This window comes from Manis pentadactyla, chromosome 3 (assembly GCF_030020395.1).
Source record: "Manis pentadactyla isolate mManPen7 chromosome 3, mManPen7.hap1, whole genome shotgun sequence".
Classification (NCBI taxonomy): Eukaryota; Metazoa; Chordata; class Mammalia; order Pholidota; family Manidae; genus Manis; species Manis pentadactyla.
In genome coordinates, this window is record NC_080021.1 from 42760738 (window position 1) to 42780318 (window position 19581).

The window sequence follows — 19581 nt, forward strand, 5'->3', positions numbered from 1 at the left end:
AGCGGGAGATCTTGCCTTCCAGCTGCATGTCTTCCCTGAATTGTGGCCCAAAACAACAGGGATAAAGTGTCAGGAACCATGGTGTATTGAATTTCTCAACCAACCTGATGGTAAGGTGGGGCCTTATTGTTTTAAGGGGTACTGATGAGAGCATCTAAGTTAAGTCCTTGATGAAGGGTTATCAAGGTTGTCCTGAAAACCCAACTTTTTTGATTGAGGTCTGGCCCTCTTCAGTTTGGGGATAGAGTCATAGAGCCACTGGAGAGGAGGCGGCATGCCTGTGCCTGGCTAGCCAGAGTAGCCAAGTCCACCTTGCTTTGGCTGTTCCCCATCCCTCGCCGCTTCCTGGTGGTCAGAGGGGTCAGAGGCCAAGGCATACATGTGTGTCACATCCAGTCCCTGCCATGTCCTCTCCCAGTATGCTCTGCAACTAGCCTGGCATGCCAGGGTCAGTTTTGCCCAGAAAATTGGGTTCACTTCTCACTGTATTGATTCCAAACCATTTAGGCTTTATCTGTTACAGAGCAACACCCTGGGCCTTCCCATTTCCAAAGGGCTTAGAAACTCATTTCTTTCCCTCACTTCAGCTTGAGGAGACTGTCAACACCATTTCCATTGAGGGAGACTGGAAATAATGAATTAGCAATAATAATTCAATAATTATAAAGAGTCCTCACCTGAGAATGCTTGATATCAGAGAAAAAAAGCTGCTTGAAAGTGAATCTACCTAAAATAGTGAAAGATAAAAAGGTAAATAATTGAAAAGAAGAAAGGAACCCCCCAACAGAGTCCTTGTTGGTGATTTTGTTTAGAAAATGAAACTTTTTATTAAAGAAAGTTTATTTTCTGTTGAATAATCTTCAGGTAATAATACCAACTATCAGCTAATTCTTAAACAATGAATACAATGGCTATTTTTTTACATGTGAAAAATTTCCAACAAAATTACATAATTGCCTGAATCTAAATTATTCATGTTTAACTTTTGTGACACAATCCAAAAAAAGGGTAATTTCTACAAGTATTTTCTTGAGTTTTTTATCATTTTACCGAAGAGTCCCTAAGCTTTGCCATTCAAATTGTTTCCTTTGAAGCATCACTAGCTTGTTCCTTTTCTCTCTCTTTTTGAAAATTGGTTCCCTCTGCCCTCACTCCTTGCTCAGTGGCTTAGCTGACTGAATTGAGCAGTCTTCCACATCACTTACATGGACCTCATGAAATCCCTCATTATTTGCATGACTTGCAATTTTATTGCCATTTGCATTGTATTTGTAAATAATGGTCAGGTATTAGAGGCTTCCGACCATCAGGAAGGGGTAGCTTCCTGCTTCTGACAGGAAGGATGCTTATATTATAAGGAGGTTTGGTGTGGGGACCAATTTTATAAGACTATATTTCAACAGTGAATATTTTTATGATACGAAAACTTGCTTTCTGGTGTCACTCCACATTTGAAGTACTTGCATAATGAATATTCCAGTAGCAGGGAATATTCCCTACCTATCTGTACAGTGTCCCAGTTTATGAAGTACTTTGACATTTCATTTGATCCTCACAGTAGCCAGGTGAGGAACTCTCACTTTCTCAGTGACCTTTCTGAGAACCGTAAAGCTGAACTGACTCACCTGAGGCTTGCAGGGGTATGAGGAGCAAAGCCAGGGCCGACCGCAGGTCTGTTAGTTGATGGATCTGGCTTCTTCTCTCACTTGTCCTTCTTGCTGATTTACCCAAGAGGGAACCTAAATATCCTTAATACATGCTGCAAAACTTTTGTAGAAAGAATTTGGTATTTCCGAAAGATGCATTAAAGTCATCATAGTAGAAAAAAGGAGAACATCATTAGGATCCCTTGAATTCATTTTAAGGTTTACTACTATATTTATTTCAAAATACATATTGTGGTGGACTGTATGCTTACTTTCTCTGGGCACAAAGGAGAGCAATGCACGGACGCCCCTGATTCTGTCTTGATCTCTTCTGCTTAACTAGGAGGCCTGTGAGGCAGAATCCAACACAGAATTCCTTAGATCTGGCTCCACATCCAGGTTAAAAAGTCCCATCAGAAAAGCTCATTTCTAAACTTTGTCAAAACCCAAGTTTGCTCCTTTGCTTGCAGAAGAGTCTCTGGTCCAGAGTCTCACTCTCTCTTGTCCAGAATTGCATTTGGCTCACCTTGGCAACATCATTTCAATTAGGGTCAACAACCCTCTTAATTATGTGCTATTCCTTAGGCAAAAGGTAATGCTTTATTCATCAGAATTTTATCTCCTAGTTACACCACTAAGAGTCCCTTTGGTCTACTCCACTCAAATTATCAGCAAGAATAATTCTGAGAGTTCAATATTACTGCAGAGCCAACCATTCACTGGGGCTCATTTTATTAGTCTCCTGCAGTTTGGAGCTGCCAGGACATGGGCCGGGTGCTGCCAGTGAAGGCTGAAATGCTCCTAGCAGCCCAGTGTCCAGGCCGGCTCCAGGGCAGGGGGGCAAGTCAGTGAGGGCAGGGGGGGCCCTTCGTAGTTATTAATTCATACCTGTTGTATCACTGGGTGTCTCCTCAGACTCCAAAGACTCTGAGAACTAAGTCCCTCTGCTGGAAGAAACTGACCCCTGGACTGTGTTTGTCTCACCTGATCCCTTTCTTCCCAGTCACAGCTAACTGGACCCAGGGCTGATGCCTTGCTTATGCTGTGCCAACTAGTCTCCAAATTAGAACTTGAAATTGGAGTTCAAAGATGGCTTTTCGGTACAAGTGATGGGCCTGGATGTCATATGTTACTGGGAACTCAGATGGGGCAGCCTCATCTTCCTGCTTTAAGCATGGAGAGTAGGGATGTTGGGGGAGAGGTGTCACGAACACATGGAGAGAAGCAGAAGTTGTCAGCCACAACTGGGTCTCAACCACTCTCCAGCTCCAGCTCTTCTCCTTCCAGAGGCGTGGACACTTCCGGCTACCCCAGGAATCCTTCCAATGCATTAAAATTGATTAAGGTAACTTCAACCACAGAAACTTTGACAAAGTAGTGATTTCTTAAAATTATATGTTATCTAACACAGTAGATATGAAATGGAACTATTATTATGTGGGGATCCTGATTTTTGAATATTATAATGATGTCTTAATTCTTAATAAGAACGTTTCAGAAGGATGGTGGTCTCTACTTTGCCTGCAAATTCTTTACAGGAGATGCATAATTTATAGGAGAAAATCCATGCAAAGCACGCAGCTCAACATCCTTCACAGGCTTTGTGCTCAACACAGTTAGCAATTATTTTCTTTACCACCTGTAGACCCAGGACCAATACTCACAATGACCAGGCCCAGAAGTACATTTCCAGAGTCTATGCTACATTGAACTGTCATAATATGAGCGTGTCCTCCTCATCTTGAAGTTCTCTGCAGCCACGGTGTACTGCCCTGCTTTTGGGAGCAGGAAGCGCATGTGCTGGCTTTGGCTGTGGCTGTGAGGTGGTCTCACACGTCTCACCTGGAGAACGGGTTGAATTAAAAATTCCCAGCCTCATCCCAGACCTATTGAAAAGAAGAGGCTCCAGGGGAGGAACCTGAAGACCTGCATTTTTAACAAGTACCCCAGATGATTCTCATCATCAGTGGAGTGTGTAAAACACTCATCTGTGGGGTTCAGGAAACCCTGTCTCTAAGTGGACAAACCACAGATCTGAGATGTTTTAGGTGCAGAAAAGTGTATAATGTTTTTAACCTTGGGAGGATTTTTGTTTTCACAATTATCCTGCATCCACTTGACCATCTTCTCCCTCCATAACAGTACTGAGATTTTCATTTCCTGTTCTTCTTCTTTCTCACAAAGCCCTAATGTTTCTGGGACACTGACCTTCTCTCCCAGGTCCAGAGGTGGGCCCTGATTAAATCAAGCCAGTCAGTACACTCAATATTCTAGTTCACGTGTGGGCACATGACCTAAGCTGGTCTCATCACTGGGGATTCCAGGACTGTTGTTTGGAAGGGAAGATAGGCTATAAGGATGTGAGGCTTGGAACTACTGCAGCTCTTTTGCCACCATGGGGGAAAGAGCTTTCAGATGACCCTGACCCTGTGGAAAGTGATTTAGAAAAAAAAAAGAATCCAAGCCCTTATTGACATTATTAGGGGACCAAAGCTCTGTTTATCTCTTTACTTTCCATTTGTGGGGACCAAAGACCTTAGCTCCATCTCTTTTGTCCTCCCAGTGCTTTCCTCATGCCTCTCATGTCCTAGTTAGCTGTTGGCGGGTGTGGATAAAATGAGAGTTCCTGTGGTCAGGATTCTCACCTGGCCCTGGCTGACTAGCTCACTGCACACCTGTGGGCAATACATGGCTGTTGACTCTATATAAAGAGCTCCACCCAGTGTTCTGGGTGCGACATCAGTGGCAGGGCTGCAAGGCTGCAGGAGAGCAGAGGCTGGAGTGGCAGCGCTGAGGACAGAGGCCCAGAGGATGGCTGTGTGGGACGGCTGTGCAGAGAGGCCCAGAGAACGGCTGTGTGGACAGAGGGGCCCAGAATCAGAGACCGGCTTGCTGCACGCAGACTCGCTCTGAGTGAATGGGATTTTAGTGACTGACCTGCCACCTGGAAATAAAGTTGGGTATAACCCTTTCACCCCAAGAACGTTTTGCTGTCAATTTCTTTGGTCACATTGAATCCATAGTGAACTTGCCCGGGGCTGCAAACCATTGGGAAGACAATGGGACACCATTCCTAGGCTGTGCATCCCCTCAGCTTTTAGGAATTTTTATTGTTTCAGTCACTTACTGTTTCAGACCCACTTCAGTTGGGTCTTTGGTACTTAAAACAAAGCATGCCAATATACTTCAACACATCTTAAAAAAAGAAGGAAGTTTATTTCATGTATTGATGCAAGTCGATCAAGGCATTAAGTCCTTGGCAGAACCCTACACAAGAGAGAATGAATTGAATTTCAGGAAGAGGGATTTGGGTTAGAAAGCAGGAAAACTTTTCTGCCCATGTAGGTTGTGAGGTATTTAAATGGGTCATCCAGGGAGGTTTTAAGAGTTTCCTAGTCTGCAGATTTAAAAAAGAGTGAATTTTCTAGGATAATTTCAGTGTTGTCCTGCAGAGCAGAGGAGAGAGATATTAATTATCTTCACTTACAATCTCTTCTGCTCCATGATTTCATAAAACTGTCCAAACTTTATTCTGGACAAGATTCCTGACTTCAGTTATGAAATTCATCATCCCAACTCTCCTAGAGTTACTCAAATGACACTTCACAAACATTCTCAGGAGCAGACCCACCCAGATGCCTTCTCCTGGGCTGCGGAGGAATGAAAGAGCTCGTTCTCTACCTTGTCACGACTGACCAGATGTGTCACTTGGCCAGCCAGGAATATTTTTATTGCAAACTATGCTGTTTCCATTGACAACAATTCCAAAACCATTAGGACAAAAACAGAAAAAAATATCATATTCTGGTTTGTTTGATTTTCTGATGTGGACTTGGTGAGGCAGACATTATTCCAAGGCCTTAAATCTTTCCCACTGAAATGTCCCACAGTGTCCAAAGCCTGCTCACTTCTACAGTGACCACGGCAGTGGTGTAGTGGAGATGAGTTTGCCAAGAAAAAGATTCTGGTTCTTTTCTATACAGGTTGCAACAAGGACCAGAGGGTTCCTAGTGTGTTGGGGAGACTGCCCCCAAGATCTTCCACTCATTTATCATTTAGTATATGCTTGCCACACTAGGCTGGGGGTAGTCAGAGCCAAACCAGAAATGCTCTCTGCCATTGATAAACTCTGATCTGGGAACGGGGTCTCCTGGACACCTTCCTAGAACATGTGGAGCGTGAGGGAGGGATCGGCGTGGAGCTGCCCATCTGCAGGTCCAGGCTCTTGGGGGCTCCCGGCCTGCTTCCCAGGGGCCATGGTAGCTGAAGACAACTTCAAGTAATTCTTGTCTGGGAGTGAAAGCTATGGCCTCGTAGTCCCGACTGTGCTGTGTTTTACCTTAAGCTAGTCACTACATTTTCCCGAGCTTGCTTGCTCAACAGGCAAGCAGAGCTTTTAAACCTGCCTCACAGAGTGCGGGAAAGCGTTTTATCAGCCGTAAAGCGAGGCTGCAGCGAGTGAGTTCCGCGGTGAGGCTGGGAGGGGCGGGTCCGCATCGGCCTCCCCTGCGGAGAGTGTGGGCAGAGCGGAGCCCAGGGCCAGGCAGGGAACTCACGGGGAGGCCAGGCAGGCTACTCACGGGGAGGCCACGCAGATGTCTACAGGGCCTGACGCCGAGGAGCTCGCCTCAGGAGTAGGCTGTGGCTGGTCTCTCAGCTTAAAGCGGCAGAAAACGCAGGCTCTTCTAGATGATGGGGTCGATCATTTCTAGGGACGGGAGACACAATTCAAAATTCCAATCCCACCTCCCTGGTCTAACAAAGAGATTCAGTGTGCTTGGTGGTTTTTTCTAGTCTCTGAATCTCTGAAATGCCTGACTCCCCAGGCGGTGTCACCATGGAGACGTGAACCTGCTGGCGCTTCCTTGGGCTGCGGAGCATGGGTATTCACTGGACTCCAGGGGCCCATAGCAGACAGCAGGAGGGCCTCGCGTTCTTCCTTTCCCCAAGGCTTTCCGGGCTAGCTTTTCAGTCTTTTTTTGTGCCTGTTCACTAGTGTACACATGTATGCTTTAATGACGATAAAGCCTTTCCTTCCCAATTTGCTATAAGGGCTGATTCTCTTGTCCAGGGCCAGAGGAAAGCTTGACTTTCACACAGATATAAACAATGCATGTGATGTCCTTTGGAAAAGATGTTGGTAGCCGGAGGAGGGTGAGAAGTACAGTGTTTGGAAATCCAGGAAAGGGCCCCATGGCAAAAAGATCTAGGAGGACTAAGGCTGCTGTCAGAATGCTGCTCGCATCAGTTTCCTCAGAGTTGGTCCTATTAATGGTGCCTGAACTTTGTGGCTGCCACATGTCTTCTGTCAGAAGATTGGAGTGATGGGCCTAATACCCTGGTTTTGAAAACGGGAAAAAATGTGACTTTGGGGAAATATGGGATTTACATTGATCCTCACCTAAATTCTGAGACAGATTACTTGGTAGAGGTTTGTGTGCCCCTTTCGAAAGGACGTAGGCGCTCATCAGTTACAAGCAAAGGCTCAGGTAAGAAGGCATAGCCTGAAGCCCATCTCCTTCTGGGTTCGTGGTGTGTGCAAGGGGGGCGGTGAAGAAACATTTGCTAAATAAATGAAGGCAGATTTGAGGTGGTCTATAAGAGCAAAATTCATCCTAAAATGAATAATTAGAGATAAGAAAGAAAAAATATTGGAGAGACAGAGAAAATAGATTGAAAATAAAAGAAAGAAAGTGAAGAAATAAATATTTTAGTACCTGGGGTGATTGAAAGACTGCAAATGAACATGAGATTTTGCTGTAAGATCCTGGAAACCAAAGCAAAAGAGTAATTGTTAGGCTCTCTTACTCTCTCAATGTTTGTCAAAAACAAAGGAAACAGAAATGTACCTGAATAGATGTTATTTATTTTTTTCCCCTGGCACTGTAGTCTATGTGAAATTTGGTGCATGAAAATTGTATTTTACAAGGAACAGCAAACAACACAATGTTTCAAAAGATACAGAAACATTCTTCAAATAGGCCTTTTAATACTGCTTCTGTATAAAAGCTGAAGATTTCATATTGAATCATAACTCAGTTAAGACATTTTTGCAGGGAACTATTAAAATATAGGCCAGAAAATTTCTTTAGAGACCCTAAAGGAAATAAATAAATAACATGTCCGTTGGTGCAGCTCTCTTAAATATTAGATATATGGGTGGAAGTCTAGATCATGTAACCCTAACAGATGCGAGAAATTCTGCATTCTCCCTCCATAATGAAGGAGAGAGCTGAATGCTTTAGGTATCAGACATGCAAAAGCAAAATTGATATTGTGTTAAGAATTTGACAAAAATTCTCCCTCAGAGAAACAATGTGGTATAGAAAAATAAGAGCCTGGGGTACTGTTCAGATAGACTGGGTTTCAAAACTTGGCCCTGCCGTTACTACATGACCATCTTGGCTAAGTTCACTTCTCTCAGCCTTGGAATTCTATTTGCCAATATATGAATGAAAGGCCTTACTTTCAGGTTGCCTGGAAATAATGCTATAGTGTATTTCTTTAGTTTTAGATACAAGTAGCAAGAAACCTGAAATAGCACGGCTCAAATAAGATAGAAGTTTATTTTTTTGCTCATGTTCTAGACCAAGAACCAGGATCCTTCTAAGTTTGTTGTTCTACTATGAGTGGCTTCCATCCCTCAGATCACTTTATAGTCCAAAATGGCTCCTGGAGCTCTAGTATTACCTTGACATTCCAGCAGGCAGGGAGGAAGGAGCAGGGGTGAGTGGTGAACCACTTCATTTTAAAAACATTTTTATTCCTTCACCCAGAAATTTGTCACATGGTCTCACCTAACTTAAAGGGAAACTGAGAAATGCCATCTTTACTCAGTTTGGAAGCCCAGCACCAGATTTAACAAAAATACAGGAAACCCAGTTAAATTTTGGATAAATTTTGAATTTTAGATAAATAATGAATAATATTTTAGCTTAAGTATGTCCCATGCAATATCTGAAACTAACTTTTAATAAGAAAGTTTTCATTATTTATCTAGAATTCAAATTTAACTGAGGGTCTTGTATTTTATCTGGCAACTCTTGCCCAGTTAAAAATCAAATGTCCCATTACTGAGGTGGGGGAAAAGAATGACCACTGGGGGACAGCCAGCAGTCTCTGCTGTAAGGGCATGTGTGTTTGACAGAGTGGATCTCCCACAGGTGCTGGATCTCTCTCCTTTCCCTGCAAGGCCAGGCCAGGTCAGAGGGTAGCCTTAGGGGCAACTACTAGTAGAGCCAAAATATGTTTCTAAAATAGAAATTAGGGGCTAGTTTATGCATGTGAAGCATGTGTGCCTGGTTGAGACCTGAGAGATCTGTGCCCTATGCATGAAAAAGACAGTTTGGCCTGGAAATTAACAAAGCCCTGCCATTCTTCATCACAAAAATGCTCAATCTCATCTCTGCAAGAAGTCCATTTTGGAGCAAATCTATACACTAGTGGACCCACCAATGAGTTGCCTGCCACAGATGGAGGCGGGCTACAGAGTGGGGTGGGGGCAGGCAGGGGAGGTATTCAGGCTGTTGCTTATTTGCTTGCCATCCATTGCAAATATTTGCACTTCAGCACTGCTGATGTGAGATTGTTCTCTCTGACCATAGTTAACCTAATGTCTCAGCTTCTTCTCAGGGTCATTCCGAGTTCTTGACCACAAAACCATATCATCAGTATGATGGAGGAAGTCCCCAAATGCTGTGGCATGAGTTCATTTCTTTTAATAGTAGAAGTAAATGATTTGAGTTCAAGGTAAAATAAAATGGAGCTGGGACACAGTCTTGTTCCACAGCATTTAGAATTAGAATTTGCTTTGTCAAAAGACTGTTCTTACCAGCAATTTTGTGTCACAGGCTTTGGCGAAGAATTATTTATCTGTTATCTGCTTTGAGAATGGCAGCTTTGCACTGTTCTTAAATTTTCAGATTGGCAATAGCTTCTGAACTGGTCTTCCTGCTGCCACTCTCCTTGCCTTTCCCCCTATATCCACTCCACACAGAGAAACAAGAGTTATAATTACAAAACATATCTCAGTACAAACCCCACCTGAGACTTTTTGTTGCTACAGAAATACCTTAGCAGGCTAAAAAGGCCCTTCCCAGTCTGGCTTTCTTTTTAATCTTTGACCACACTGTAGTGAGTTAAATGGTGACTCCTACAACATACGTCCACATATTAATCCCTGGAACCTGTGAATATTATCTTACTTGGAAAAAAGTAAATATTGCTTCATATGACAAAACTAATGGTTAAATCAAGGATCTTGACAGGAGAAGCTTATCCAGGATTATTTTATGGAACAGACACACGAAGAATAGGAGGAGGCAATGTGACCACAGTGCAGGGACTGGAGTGAAGGATCCCCAAGCTGGAGAGCCCTGGAGGCCCCAGAAGCTGGCAGGGGCTGTGGGCCGGTTCTCCCCGAGAACCTTCCAAGGAGTGTAGCCCCTGCCACCTTGATTTTGGACTTCTGGCTTCCAGAACTATGACAGAACACATTTCAGTTGTTTCAAGGCACCCAATTTATTAGAGCAGCCACAGCAAACTACTGCACCTGCCATGACTATTACAAATCTACCAGTCCTTTTTGTCATTCAAGGCTCAGCTTAAATGATACCTCCACAGATGTGCCTCCCCAGATTGCCCATTCAGCTCCCCTTGACTCTTTGGGTGTTTCCAGGAGGGGAGAGTGGTCAAGTACTTTCATGTAATTGCTAGGAGATCTAAGATAAATATTGAAAATTTAGGAAATGAGGCACAGAGAGGTTAAATAACTCGTTCATTGTGGCACATTAAGTGTAAAGCCAGGGTCTCCAGAGCCAGGGACTCACCACCTCCCAGCAGTGTGAGAGGATACTGCCAAATGGCTGTTTGAGCAGCATAGGGTATAGTCTTTTGCCCCCCAACATACTTAAAAATTTCAGACCCTTGCTGCATTTTATCCCTCTTACCTTCCTCTCCAACGATCTCATCCCCGCTGTAGTGCATGTACAGAGAGGCAGAGGAAAAACAAGTGGGCAGTGACCACGAACTTTCACCCACCTCAAATAGCCATTCTGAAGGATGAAGATAGAAAAACAGGGCTAAGGGCTATAAAGCCATCAAAACTGATGGTCCATAAGGTGCATAATTAGACATAGACTTACACTTTGGTCTGCCACTTAGCAGTGGTGATTAAATAAGGGTTATAAACATGCTTGATTGGGGTATTTTCCTCTTTGCTTCAGGAAGCTCATCTTAATTGTTCTTAAAGAGAAATATTATTTCTTCAAGAGAAATAATATTCCCAATTTGGTTCCCTATGGATGACTGACAGAGCCATTGTCAATTTTGGCATTCACATGTCAGAGTTAACATGTGTTTTGCAGTTATAGCTTGGAAGAATGGTGAATTGAATCCACGTATTTCTAGGATGCACATATTATTGTAAGATAAGAGACAGCAAGAAGGCCTTGGGACTAGTATCAGCATCAACATTGAGGAGTGAGTTACTAAGTGTGCAGAGCTGACCTGTAATTTTCATAGCCTATTATTTTTAATGAGAGGCCACAGATCTTACAGGTTAGAAGCTTTGTGACAAATTAAATGTGGCCACAAATCCTTTGATCTCCCCCCATTGAGAGATGAGATCCAATTCCCTCTTTTTGAACCTGAGCTGGCTATACTGTCTTGCTTAATTAATAAAATACAGTGAAAATGATGCTCTAGGATTTCTGAGGTTAGGTCATAAGAAGTGCTGTAGCTTCTGCCTGGGGCTTCTGGAATGCTCACTTTCAAATTCTCCCTCTTGGAACTGGCTGCTCTGCTGCCAGAGCCCAAGCTACACGTAGGTGTTCCCGTAGAGCTCCCTGCCTGTCGCCAGCATCAGCTGCCAGCTCTTTGTGTGAGCCAGCTTGAACATCCACCACAGAGAAGCCTTCAGATGGCTGCAGCCCCAACTGACATCTGACTGCAACTTTACTGAGAAACTCCAAGGGAGAAGCAACTACCTGAGTTTGGTTTAACCATTAAGCCATGAGAAGTAATAAATTATTGTTTCAAGCCCCTAAGTTTTTTTTTTTTAATTTTTTATTAAGATATTATTGATATACACTCTTAGGAAGGTTTCACATGAGAAAACAATGTGGTTACTACATTTACCCATATTATCAAGTCCCCACCCATACCCCAATGCAGTCACTGTCCATCAGTGCAGCAAGTTGCCAGAGATCCACTATGTGCCTTATCTGTGCTACACTGATCTCCCCATGATCCCCACACCATGTGTCCTAAACATAATACCCCTCAGTCCCCTTCTCCCTCCCTCCCCACCCGCCTTCCCACACCCCTCCCTTTTGGTAACCGCTAGTTACTTCTTGGAGTCTCTGAGTCTGCTGCTATTTTGTTCCTTCAGTTTTGTCAAGCCCCTAAGTTTTGACTGGCTTGCTATGCAGCCATAGATAATTAGAACAGAATTTGGTACCTGGAAGTGGAGGACTGCCATAAGAAAAACTTAAATCATAGGACATTGGCTTTGGGACCAAACAGGAAATTGTTAATGGAGGCTAGAAAAGGCATCCTTTTTATTGTAATGATGGATAATTTGGTACACTATTGCTTTGGTTATGTGAAAAACAGAAAATATACCTATGATATAGAAGATTTAGCTAACGAGACTTCTAGGTAGAATGTTGAAAGTACTGCTGGTTTCTTTTAGGTTGGTATAATAAAGCACAGATACAGAGAGAAAAGCCCAAAACTCAGCTATTCGGTTTCAAGCAAACTTTGATGAAATATAAAGAAGCAGACATTCTGGGTTTAGGAATTAAGCTGTTTCTCATTTCCAGCCTCTCTAGTTGAAAAAATAAGATATGATATGAGGATATTGATCATCTCCTGGTATGGCTATAAGATACTTCTTAAGCTTTTAGAAAGTTTTAAGAATATGCCTCATAGACCCTCAACAGGACAGAGCAGTTTTGATGGAATCTGAAGGCCATTGTTCCGTAGCACCCAAACATCAGCCCAAGGCAGAAAGGGGCCTTCTCAAAGAGATATGTGGCTCTGTATTTTGATTAATGGAGCCCAAAAGAGTTCTAAGGGAGTCCACACAAAATTTAAGAGCATTGTACATGTGGAGGTACCATTGGCTTGGACTAAAAAGGGCAGAGAACAGTTCAAAATGCAGAGCCTTCCATGGGTAGCAAATAGGAAAACAAGGCTACTAAGCTTCAAACATGGCTATTTATTATGGAAAAAGAAGAATGATTCAGAGGGCAGAATCAAAACCCTAGAGGGTGGCGCTGAGAGCCACAGAGAACCCTTCTCTGGGGTAGGCCTGGGCATTCTCCTATCAAAGATCTGGCGACATGCACCTGGCTGGATTTCAAGATTTCTATGGGCCAGTAACTGCTATGTGCTTCCCATTTCCTTTGCTTCTGAGTGAGAGTTTTAATGAAGTTATCCTATCTGTTACCATTGTATATTATATGGGTGGGGGGATGGCACAGGTTTCCCTTCATTTCAGATTAAGAGAGACTGTACTCAGGGAACTGCACCCAGGGGACCTCATATCTGCATATGGACCTGATTTAAGTGATAAAATCCTGGCCCTCAAGCCTGAGCTAATGCTATAATGGGATTAGGATTTTGGATCTTGGGAGGGGTTGCATTTACATGTGGGAGGAATGTAAATAATATATGACAAGAGAGAAGACTATGGCAGATTGAAGATGATTATAAATTCGGTGACTCTCTTTCTATTGAGAGGTAAAGCCTAATCTCCTTTCCTTGAATCTAAGCTGGCCTTGGTGAATTGCTTGACCAATAGAATGCACAGGAAGTGATGTTCTGGGACTTCTGATGTCAGGGCATAAGAAGCCTTGCAATTTCTGCCTAGATTGGAACATTTATTCCTAGAGCGCTCCTTTTGAGAATTCACTGCCATTCTGTGAGAAGCCCAAACCACACAGAAACCGTGTGTTAGTGTTCAGTTGGTAGTAGCTGAGCTCCCAGTCCACAGTCAACACTGACTGGTGGCCGTATGAGTGGTCATCTTGAGCATCCAGCCAAGCTGAGCCTTAGATGACTGCAGCCCCAGCCACCAGTGGACTGCCCCCACAGGAGAGACTGTACATGAGAACTTCCCATCTAAGCCTTGTACATCCACAGACCCATGAGAGGTAATAGTCAATTGTTGTTTTAATCCATTAAATTTTGGAGATGGTTTGCTATATAGCAAGACATAAGAAGACAAGGTTGAACCTCAGAGGTCAATTGTCATGGTGTCAAATCTCAAGTCCCTTATTTACTAACTATGTGACTGGGCAAATCACCTAAAATCTCTGAGCTTTATTTTCCTTATCTGTAAGGTGGGAATAATAACAGGACCTACCTAATGGGTTTGTTTTGGAGATTAAAAGAGATAATGTATGAAAAATAACACAGTGACAGAGCCCTAGTGAATGCACTGATAGTTAGCTGCTATGTTAATAACAGGGTGAATCATCTGCTTTTGTCCAAAAGGTAGGTGAGGAACTTGGGAATGCAGGAGGAATGAGTTTGAGTCTGGTCTTTTGCTAATGGCCTGACAGTAGGTTATTACTATGGTTGCATTTACTTCCCATTTTTTCCATAAGCAGAGAGAGGATTTTGAATCACTGGAGAAATGTTCCAAAGAAATTCTGGGGGCAAAAGAAATATAACTATTTGGCCTCTGAAAATTGGGCCGTATGATCCCACAGGGACTCTTATGACTACCACATGAGCTGAGCACGTCTGGTTCATAAAGGGCATAATGAGTAGTTGAGCAGCCCTTGTCACAGTGATATCCGTGGGCTTCTTAGTGGATGAGGAAGGCTCCAATGTCCCCTGGAGGCCTAGGGTGATTCTTTCATTCAGTATGGATATAAGTGTGGTGGGGAGATGTGCTGGAATTCAGAGTGGTTGATCAGAGTGGTTGAGGATGAGATTAAAGAAGCTGGATCCCAGCAGAGAGACATAAAGGAACATCACACTGATGTTCAATGAATCATCATGCTGATGTGTTCAAGCAGAATTTTGTTATTCATCCACTCATTCATATAAGTATTCACTCATTCAACAATTATTTATTGTATACCTTTATGTACCAGACTCTGTGCCATTCTCTGGAGAGCCATGATACATAGAAGTCCATCTCCAAGGGGCTCATAATCTAGTGGGGAAGACAGACAAGTAAACAGGAAATATAACCAGAGGGCAAGTACCACAGTAGAGGTGGTGTGAGAGTACAGGGGAGGGTTCCAACCCTGGCATCAAATCTGCTCCATCTCATAACAAAGTTCTAAAAGGAGCAGTGAGTGGGGCATGAGCTGTGTAGAAAAAAGGACAGGCTCTGAATTGCAAAATGTGAGCTGTAGGCAGAGAACACATACAGATCAGACACACCAGAGATAATGTCTTGACTGGCCTCCTGGGAGCTATAGACTGGCCCCACTGAAGCTCAGCTCCTGGAATCTTGTGGGTCTGTTCCAAGCCTCCCCTGGGCTCTGCAGAAAGGGCACATCTCTCACAGGCACAGATGCAAAGCAAAGCATCTCAACTATGTCTTGGCTTTGGCTCCAAAGATGACTTCTGTGTGGGCAAATCTTTCTTCATTTGTTCTATTACTTTTTATTGTCCATGATCTAAAACATTTAAAAACAAAAAGCTAAAATAAACTTCCCAAGTTCAAAGTGGCAGACTGTGATTAGAGCCAACATCCTTTTGGCACGTCTGCCGAGTGATCTCACACATACTTGGTGAAGCCATGCTTTTCTAAGTCCCATCTTCTCCTTCCTCTCACCTCCCTCAATTCCCACCCATATGGTGTTTCATCAACATCAGCTGTGGTCAAAGGCTAAGACCTGGGGTGAGGTCTGCCCCAAACTTTTTTTGGGGCTTGGCTGAGGGACTCTTTACTTGTGTCCCTGTTTGGAAGTTGCATTGTCTGCATGGGACAAGGACCCAAGATGACATTTCTGTCAGTGATGTTGTAGAACTCTCTCCCTCCTCACCCAGTTGAGTGTCTAGCCTGGGTGGGGAATTGGTTTCTCCCTGGAGTAATAACACAATGTCAGCCAGCAGCCATGGACAAGAACAATGTGAATGTTATGTTCATCAGCATCAGTTGGTGAGGGACCCAGTTCTGGTCTGAGAGCTCCTGGAAGCCAGGAACCAGACCTTCATTCCCATTTTCCAGCACCTAGCAAGCTCTCTGGCCCTGGAAGGAGCTCAGTAGTGTTTGTTGAATTCATCCTGGAGATCACCCAGACAGACAACAGCCCTCAGATTCACCTAATGATGAGAGGGATTATTTTACAGCCAAAGAATAGTAATGACATGGTAATTAATGAAACATACCATTTTATTGAGCCCTAATGCTTTGTTAGGCATGAAGATGAGCACTTTACATGCATTACATCATTGAGACTCAGGACTTCTGGTGTGTAAGTATCATTACCCTCATATTTCAGATGAATAAATGGAATCTCAGAGTTGAAGCAACTTGCAACAGCCTGGATGATGGAGCTTGAACCTAGGATGGACAATTTTGAAGACTTTGACTCTTAGCTATGACATTTTGTTACAGATGCTTGGGCAAGACTGCTGGCAGGGCCCATACCTGCAAAGTATCCAAGGTACCATGGGACAATTGATACTTGATACTTGAGGATCTTGTCAGGAGTTGCCTTTGTCTAAGGTATACCCCAAACTCTGTCTCCTTATTGAAGCATGGAAAGCAGGACCCAGGCTTATGCTGTAGGAAGACAGGTTTCAGTGCCCAAGCAGCCATTCAAATTCCCATTTAAGTTAAGCAAACCAGCCCAGAGCTCACATGGTTAGAGCAGGCAGTTGAGGGATTCAGTAGGTCTGTTTATTTCAGTCTGTATTTGACCTTGCATTAGACTCACCAAGCAACTCACAGTGAATGCTGAAACCTTCCCCCTGCCTCCGAAACATTTCTATATCAACAGAAACACTGCACAGATGACAAAATTAAGATGTACTCTCTGGCTCGCCTTGCTGTATTATTTAAAACAATTACTGTATGATTTTGCTTTCACATAGCCATGGAAACCCTGCTGAAAGGATTTAATACAATTTATTGTGTGAAGCTTAAGAAGAAATCTGTTTCCCCAGTGCTAGAAAACAAAGCAAGCCGATTCCTCCCTACTTCTGTACAAGGTGTGATGGATGCAAATTGTGGATGGGTGACCTCACACAGCAGGTGACTGAGCTTTCTGGGAAAGCATTCTGGAGATAAGTGAAACTGCTTCCTTGAGATGTATCAGAAAACAAGCCAGTGCCAGAGGAACGATGATATCCTTTGATGTGCCTGGAGCTGACTTACAATTTCAGAAAGGGAAGCATAGCTTCTGAGTGGCAGGACCACAGAGCTTTGCGGTAAACACAACAGAGGAATTTGCCCTGCCAGGTTACCCTAAGGATCTTCTCTATTCACAGGTTGCTCTTCTAGGTATCTCAGGCCTCAGTGCTGGGATGCACCAAGGGGGGTAGCTTGACACTGGGGTTTGATGAAAGGGTGGTCTCACTTTGGAGCCTATTGATACCTAGAGGCACAATTTTACAGCAGCATTCTCATCCCTAGCTGTATATAGAAACCCCTGAGGGGCTTGGAGAAATACCAATACTTAAGCCCTGGATCTTATTGACTACGTTAGAACCTGTGAGACTGAGTAGGCACTGGTATTTTTAAAAACCTCACCAGATGATTTGAATGTGCAGTCCAGGGCTGCAAGCCACTACCCCAGGACTTGGACTTCCTCAGACTGAACTCTTTTTATGCTTGCTTTCTGGTTCCCAGCAAGAGATGTACAGTGCCCAATGATCCCTTAACCTAAAAGGCCTGCTATAGCGCAGAACTCCACCTCTGCAGTTCAGTTCTTTATCCCTAGTTTCAGTGCGAGGTGGGAGAAAACATTAAAAGGCAGCTGGAATTGAGAAAACTGGGTGAAAGGCTTTTTTGTACTATTTTTGCAACTTCTTGTACATCTATAATAATTTTAAAATAAACTATTAGACAAAATTGCGGCTGAAGAGTTGGGTTCATATTCTGTGTTAATTAGGTAAGAGACTAGGAAAATAACTTATCTCTGAGCTTTTCCCTCAGGAAGATGAGGATAATAATATCGACTTATTGCATGATCAGAGGGATAATAGAAGTGTAAAGCCTAGATGTTAGCTGGGGTCTTTCTGACTAGATGAGATTGTTCAAACCCTCAGTCTACAGATCATGGACTACTTAATTGCTTTCTCAAGAATCATGGAAGTTTCTGGGTGACTTAAAGTTTTATGGTCACCATAGGTATGAGCTCCTGCCCCCACTGAATTACATCAGCCATACTCACCATCGCACTCTGGTTGTTCAGCCCAAATGTGCAACTCAGTCATTTCCCTTAACTCCCTAAACATACCTCTCACACAGGGGTGTTTGGGCACAGGTGACCTCACTGAAGATTGGAAAGATGAAGGGAGTATACTGCAGCATCAGAAATGACTCACCACAGTGTCACACAATCTTGTTTCTAAAGCTTCTTGGCCGACTCCACCCTGGTTGTTCCTCGCCTCTTCTGCTCCTGTCTTCCCTGCTATTTTTTTTGTCTTTCATCTCCAAGATTTTTGTGCATTTCTAATGTGGAACATTTATATTTCTTGTTTATTTCCTTGACTTTCATCTTTCCTCCAGATATCTTATTCAACTATTCCTGACACATCCAGACTCTCCCAAGCTGCACAGAGCACCTGTAGGTCCACAAAAAGCCAGTCCCTGGCTCTGGTGGGTGCAGTGGTAACAGCCAGACTGTGCCTTCAGCTCACGCTCACTGTCTGTAGCACCTCCCACCCTCCACAGTCTTGCCAACCTTGCAAAAGCCCCAGATGTTAGAAGTGGGAACGTGTCTAACTCAAACTTTCTTTGTTTTTCCAGGTTCAGATATGAGGACCACTCTGGACTTCAGAGATTTAAACATCCAGCCTTTGGGGGAATAAAAGAACAGTGTAGACTTCTTGTACTTGAATGAAGAATAACATTTTGAGGAAGGTAAACAAGTTAGAGACTCAGGAACATTATTTCATCTGTAATACACAAGTTTATAAACAATGAAGGAAAATGCATCATGGAAAGTGCCCCCTACCAAACCTCACACATTCAATGGGAATTTGGAGTCATGTGCTGCCCTACCAACAAGCCCACCAGGAAGGGCCTGAACCCCAGAGACCAGGAGGGGCTGGAGCTCTACAAACTTTCCCCCATTTGTTTGTTCTCTTTCTAGGGCTGATCATGGGAAACTAAGTCAAAGCATATAACTAAAAGACAGACGGATCCAGTCAGTCCCCACTGCCTCGGAATAGCACCAGAAAGCCTTCTCCTCCTCCCCTCCCTTGCAGATGTTTCTCTGCATCTGACAGATCCAAGGATCTCTGAGAATCATCTCCTTGCACAGGCAGAGTTGATCGCCGTCCCCACTGTGCTTCCATGGGACACTGTTCAGACCTTCATCAGAGTAGACTTGACCTCTGCTTGCTTGCTGGGTCTCTCTCCGCCTTCCCACACCCTACACTAGCTGGTGAGATCCTCAAAGGCAGAAAACACATCCTTTCCAACACATGCCTAGTCCTGGCACAGAGAACTCATTTGATAATGTTTGCTCTAAGGATCAGTGAATGATTGAGGGTTCACCAAACTATAGCACTGAGTTTGCCAGTGTTATTTATTTTAATATCATGCAAAACATAGAGCCGGCTTAGGCCCTGCTCCTAACTCTTTTATGATTGGTTAGTGAGCACATTATGACTGAAATAGCTGCACATAGACCCAGGTGGGAGGGGAGCAAGGGTGACTGCCTTCTTGGAGATGTTTATAATCAGCTGTGAGTAATAGTGTCACATCACATGTTGAAGCCATTCTTTGGAGTTC

The 19581-nt window shown here is 43.6% G+C and overlaps 1 long non-coding RNA gene across 1 annotated transcript in view; it reads left to right on the forward strand.

The window, feature by feature from the left end:
* LOC118935857 (uncharacterized) overlaps positions 1–18700 on the forward strand; it is a 185450-nt gene extending 166750 nt beyond the window's left edge. Inside the window, exon 3 of the long non-coding RNA XR_008996236.1 lies at positions 18592–18700. This is a non-coding gene — a long non-coding RNA (uncharacterized LOC118935857). The remainder of the gene's footprint in view (positions 1–18591) is intronic.
* Positions 18701–19581: the final 881 nt, after the last annotated feature.